Consider the following 6,149-nt stretch of genomic DNA (forward strand, 5'->3'; position numbering starts at 1 on the left):
CCCCAACCTCCCATCACATTCACACAACCCCACCCAGCCAACATGCCTCCACCCCCAAACCCCCATCCCATTCACCCCCCCACCCAGCCAACATGCCAACATGCCTCCACCCCCAAACCCCCATCCCATTCACACAACCCCACCCAGCCAACATGCCTCCACCCCCAAACCCCCATCCCATTCACACAACCCCACCCAGCCAACATGCCTCCACCCCCAAACCCCCATCCATTCATTCCACCCCCAAACCCCCAACCCCCCCACCCAGCCAACATGCCTCCACCCCCAACCCCCCATCCCATTCACACAACCCCACCCAGCCAACATGCCTCCACCCCAAACCCCCATCCCATTCACACAACCCCACCCAGCCAACATGACTCCACCCCAACCTCCCATCCCATTCACACAACTCCACCCAGCCAACATGCCTCCACCCCAACCCCCCATCCCATTCACACAACTCCACCCAGCCAACATGCCTCCACCCCCAACCTCCAATCCCATTCACCAAACCCCACCCAGCCAACATGCCTCCACCCCCAAAATCCCATCCCATTCACCAAACCCCACCCAGCCAACATGCCACCACCCCAACCTCCCATCCCATCCCAATGTTTCTACCCTTCGCAACCCACCTATAAACTATAAACAACCCACCTATAAACTGTGGATGTATTTCAAGGTCTACCTTCAAACTCGGTGCCTCTTTGCTTGACATCATGGGAAAATCAAAAGAAATCAGCCAAGACCTCAGAAAAAAATGTAGACCTCCACAAGTCTGGTTCATCCTTGGGAGCAATTTCCAAACGCCTGAAGGTACCACGTTCATCTGTACAAACAATAGTATGCATGTAGAAACACCATGGGACCACGCAGCCGTCATACCGCTCAGGAAGGAGACTCGTACTGTCTCCTAGAGATGAACGTACTTTGGTGCGAAAAGTGCAAATCAATCCCAGAACAACAGCAAAGGACCTTGTGAAGATGCTGGAGGAAACAGGTACAAAAGTATTTATATCCACAGTAAAATGAGTCCTATTTCGACATAACCTGAAAGGCCACTCAGCAAGGAAGAAGCCACTGCTCCAAAACTGGCATAAAAAAAGTCAGACTACGGTTTGCAACTGCACATGGGGACAAAGATCGTACTTTTTGGAGAAATGTCCTCTGGTCTGATGAAACAAAAATGTAACTGTTTGGCCATAATGACCATCATTATGTTTGGAGGAAAAAATGGGAGGCTTGCAAGCCAAAGAACACCATCCCAACCGTGAAGAACAGGGGTGGCAGCCTCATGTTGTAGAGGTGCTTTGCTGCAGGAGGGACTGGTGCACTTCACAAAATAGATGGCATCATGAGAAAGGAAAAATTATGTGGATATATTGAAGCAACATCTCAAGACATCAGTCAGAAAGTTAAAGCTTGGTTGCAAATGGATCTCCCAAATGGACAATGACTCCAAGCATACTTCCAAAGTTGTGGCAAAATGATTTAAGGACAACAAAGTCAAGGTATTGGAGTGGCCATCACAAAGCCCTGACCTCAATCCTATAGAAAATTTGTGGGCAGAACTGAAGGAGCGTATGCGAGCAAAGGAGGTCTACAAACCCGACTCAGTTACACCAGCTCTGTCAGGAGGAATGGGCCAAAGTTCACCCAACTTGTTGTGGGAAGCTTGTGGAAGGCTACCTGAAAGATTTGACCCAAGTTAAACAATTTAAAGGCAATGCTACCAAATACTAATTGAGTGTATGTAAACTTCTGACCCAGTGGGAATGTAATGAAAGAAATAAAAGCTGAAATAAATCACTCTATACTATTATTCTGACATTTCACATTCTTAAAATGAAGTGGTGATCCTAACTGACCTAAAACAGGGAATTCTTTACAAGAATTAAATATAAGACATTTTGAAAAACTGAGTTTAAATGTCTTTGGCTAAGGTATATGTAAACTTTCGACTTCAACTGTATGTGTTGGGCTTTAGCTGAGATTATTCTTTACAGAGTCAAGTATATTTGTCCAGGCCTTAATTGTGAGGTGATTGCCATCAAAGAGCCAACATTTTTGTTTTTGTGGCAGGGCTGCCTGCCAGGGTACTTTTAAAGAAGCACTTAGTTATAAGCACAGATAAAATGCACTCTGAAACTCCCCCCTGTTGCAATATGACTGAGGATAATCATTGTATGCATCATGTTTATGTTAATTAATTATTTGCTTTGGATGTAACTTAGTAGCCAACATATGTTAAAGAAATGCTTGGATGTCTATCATAAAACTACTGTACTTGCAATGCTTGCTTTCATTTCACGAGAAAAACACATACCACAGAAACATCTCTACTAACAGAAACCACATCTTCCATCGTATTGAGCCGATGCATTGACTGTTTTTTTTCACATACTGTAGGTATTACATGTCCTTAAATTGAACTTGCAATTTAGATGAATTCTTAAATTATACTGTTTCTCCATCTCTTTCTTTGTTTGTTTTTGATTTATTTAATTGAAAAAGTTTAGGTGTAATACAAAGTATGTGGGTTTCTAAAACGGGCTATTGCATAGGACACCCCAGTAACCGTGGTGACAGTGAGGCCTAATGGTCTATTGTGATGCAATAAGAGTGAAGCCGTGAATACCATTCAGTCATTCTCTAGCTAGCTCTGGCAGCCAATGCCACAAATCATGTTAGTGATGTCATTTTAAACAGGTTTAGTGGCACTTCAAAGGTCAGTGACAATGTCAGGAAGATTAAGTCAGACTGACAGAAAGAGATGGACAGCATCACCGAATACAGGTCATATTATGGTTAGATCATCCAATCCAACTAATCATACAGTACTTGAGATTTTAACTGCAAGGTATTTATTCTGCATTATTTATGAAAACAGACTGTTATTAATTGTAATAAATGGAAAAAAAATAAAACCATTGGGATTATGTCATCTACTCGCAATGTTTCTTTATCCTGGTTCTGGGGAGACATTTTTAATTTAGAGTTGTGTTTCTTTATCCTGGTTCTGGGGAGACATTTCTAATTTAGAGTTGTGTTTCTTTATCCTGGTTCTGGGGAGACATTTCTAATTTAGAGTTGTGTTTCTTTATCCTGGTTCTGGGGAGAGATTTTTAATTTAGAGTTGTGTTTCTTTATCCTGGTTCTGGGGAGACATTTCTAATTTAGAGTTGTGTTTCTTTATCCTGGTTCTGGGGAGACATTTCTAATTTAGAGTTGTGTTTCTTTATTATCCTGGTTCTGGGGAGACATTTTTAATTTAGAGTTGTGTTTATTTATCCTGGTTCTGGGGACACAAAGGGGAGACATTTTTAATTTAGAGTTGTGTTTCTTTATCCTGGTTCTGGGGAGACATTTTTAATTTAGAGTTGTGTTTCTTTATCCTGGTTCTGGGGACACAAAGGAGAGACATTTTTAATTTAGAGTTGTGTTTCTTTATCCTGGTTCTGGGGACCTAAAGGGACAAACATTTTGTTTTTTTGCACAAGCACTACACACCTGATTCAAATAATCAAAGCTTGATGTTGAGTTGATCATTTGAATCAACTGTGTAGTGCTAGGACAAAAAAACAAAACGCGTGTCCCTTGAGGTCCCCAGGACCAGGATTAAGAAACAGGACTCTACCGTCATTTGAGCGTATGGTGAAAGGTGAAGATTTTATATCACACACTGTAGTGCCCCCTACTGGCGACTTATCAAATGTCACCATGAAGGGCATTATAGGTTAAAAAAAATGTATGTAAAATAAAAATATAAACATATCACCATCATTCAGGGGGAGAAACACTAGAACAAACAAACAACTTAATAGCAAAACCATTTTCTAAATTCTTCTTGCTTTATTTGTGGAATATAGAATACACACCTCTGTGCCTCTGGTCTCTTTCAGCCATCATCCTCCAGGGCCCTCAAACTCAACTCTGGACCTCCAAGTTATTTTCACTGCATTTTTTCATTGTTCTCCTCTAATCAGGGACTCCTTTAGAGCTGGGACACCAGGTGTGTACAGTTAATTATCAGGTAGAACAGAAATCTTGCAGTCGTCTCCAGACCTCGCAGGCTAAGAGTTCAATACCCCTGCTCTAGGGAATCAGTGTATCTCTATTGCCGGCATGAGTACTGGTGCCACCTTTGCTGAACCTACACATCCGCTCACTTGTCATTGGATCAGGTTTATGAGGAGCAGTATGAATAAGATTCTCATGGCTACTACACAACCTCCCACTCACTTGTCATTGGATCAGGTTTATGAGGAGCAGTATGGATAAGGTTCTCATGGCTACTACACAACCTCCCACTCACTTGTCATTGGATCAGGTTTATGAGGAGCAGTATGGATAAGGTTCTCATGGCTACTACACAACCTCCCACTCACTTGTCATTGGATCAGGTTTATGAGGAGCAGTATGAATAAGGTTCTCATGGCTACTACACAACCTCCCACTCACTTGTCATTGGATCAGGTTTATGAGGAGCAGTATGGATAAGGTTCTCATGGCTACTACACAACCTCCCACTCACTTGTCATTGGATCAGGTTTATGATGAGGAGCAGTATGAATAAGGTTCTCATGGCTACTACACAACCTTCCACTCACTTGTCATTGGATCAGGTTTATGAGGAGCAGTATGGATAAGGTTCTCATGGCTACTACACAACCTCCCACTCACTTGTCATTGGATCAGGTTTATGAGTTCTCATGGCTACTACACAACCTCCCACTCACTTGTCATTGGATCAGGTTTATGAGGAGCAGTATGGATAAGGTTCTCATGGCTACTACACAACCTCCCACTCACTTGTCATTGGATCAGGTTTATGAGGAGCAGTATGGATAAGGTTCTCATGGCTACTACACAACCTCCCACTCACTTGTCATTGGATCAGGTTTATGAGGAGCAGTATGGATAAGGTTCTCATGGCTACTACACAACCTTGGATCCACTCATATTGGATCAGGTTTATGAGGAGCAGTATGGATAAGGTTCTCATTACCCAGCTGTCATTGGATCAGGTTTATGAGGAGCAGTATGGATAAGGTTCTCATGGCTAAACAACCTCCCAACTTGTCATTGGATCAGGTTTATGAGGAGCTATGGATAAGGTTCTCATGGCTACTACACAACCTCCCACTCACTTGTCATTGGATCAGGTTTATGAGGAGCAGTATGGATAAGGTTCTCATGGCTACTACACAACCTCCCACTCACTTGTCATTGGATCAGATGAGGAAGTATGGATAAGGTTCTCATGGCATCCAACCTCCCACTCACTGTCATTGGACAGGTTTATGAGGAGCAGTATGGATAAGGTTCTCATGGCTACTACACAACCTCCCACTCACTTGTCATTGGATCAGGTTTATGATGAGCAGTATGAATAAGGTTCTCATGGCTACTACACACCACCTCCCACTCACTTGTCATTGGATCAGGTTTATGAGGAGCAGTATGAATAAGGTTCTCATGGCTACTACACAACCTACCACTCAAACACTTATTTTATTCCCACACCATCCATCCATATATATATATATATATATATATAGCATATGACACAACTTTACCCAGCTGTTATCTCTTCCATTAGTGTAAATAATGTGATTCATATAGCTATGTATGTTTGGAAATTAATGTTGGCAAATATGTGTGAGATGTCCATAACATAGCTGCAGATTGTACACCAGATAATGAGATGAGAAATCACCAAAGATTTTTGTCATCCATTACTGCACGTTACAGGTTGGCCGACACAAAACGCTGCTATCGCTTATTCAACTGACCTGGTATCGGCGATACTTAACCTAGACAATGACGGCCTACCCCCGCCAACAAACCTTCTTATCCAAACCCTACCTAACCTGACAATGCCGGCCTAAACCAAACCCTCCCCTAACCTAGACAATGCCGGCCTACCCCATCCAAACCCTCCCCTAACCTAGACAATGACGGCCTACCCCATCCAAACCCTCCCCTAACCTAGACAATGACGGCCTACCCCATCCAAACCCTCCCCTAACCTAGACAATGACGGCCTACCCCGGCCAAACCCTCCCCTAACCTAGACAATGACGGCCTACCCCGGCCAAACCCTCCCCTAACCTAGACAATGCCGGCCTACCCCATCCAAACCC

The 6,149-nt window shown here is 43.2% G+C and overlaps 1 long non-coding RNA gene across 1 annotated transcript; it reads left to right on the top strand.

Moving 5' to 3' along the window:
- Window positions 1–3,854: 3,854 nt before the first annotated feature.
- Window positions 3,855–5,758, top strand: LOC127912581 (uncharacterized). The gene is made up of 3 exons (XR_008083318.1): window positions 3,855–4,406; window positions 4,629–4,701; window positions 5,303–5,758. It is a non-coding gene; the product is annotated as an uncharacterized LOC127912581 (long non-coding RNA).
- The last annotated feature ends 391 nt before the right edge of the window (window positions 5,759–6,149 follow it).

This window comes from Oncorhynchus keta, chromosome 27 (assembly GCF_023373465.1).
Source record: "Oncorhynchus keta strain PuntledgeMale-10-30-2019 chromosome 27, Oket_V2, whole genome shotgun sequence".
NCBI classification, from domain to species: Eukaryota; Metazoa; Chordata; class Actinopteri; order Salmoniformes; family Salmonidae; genus Oncorhynchus; species Oncorhynchus keta.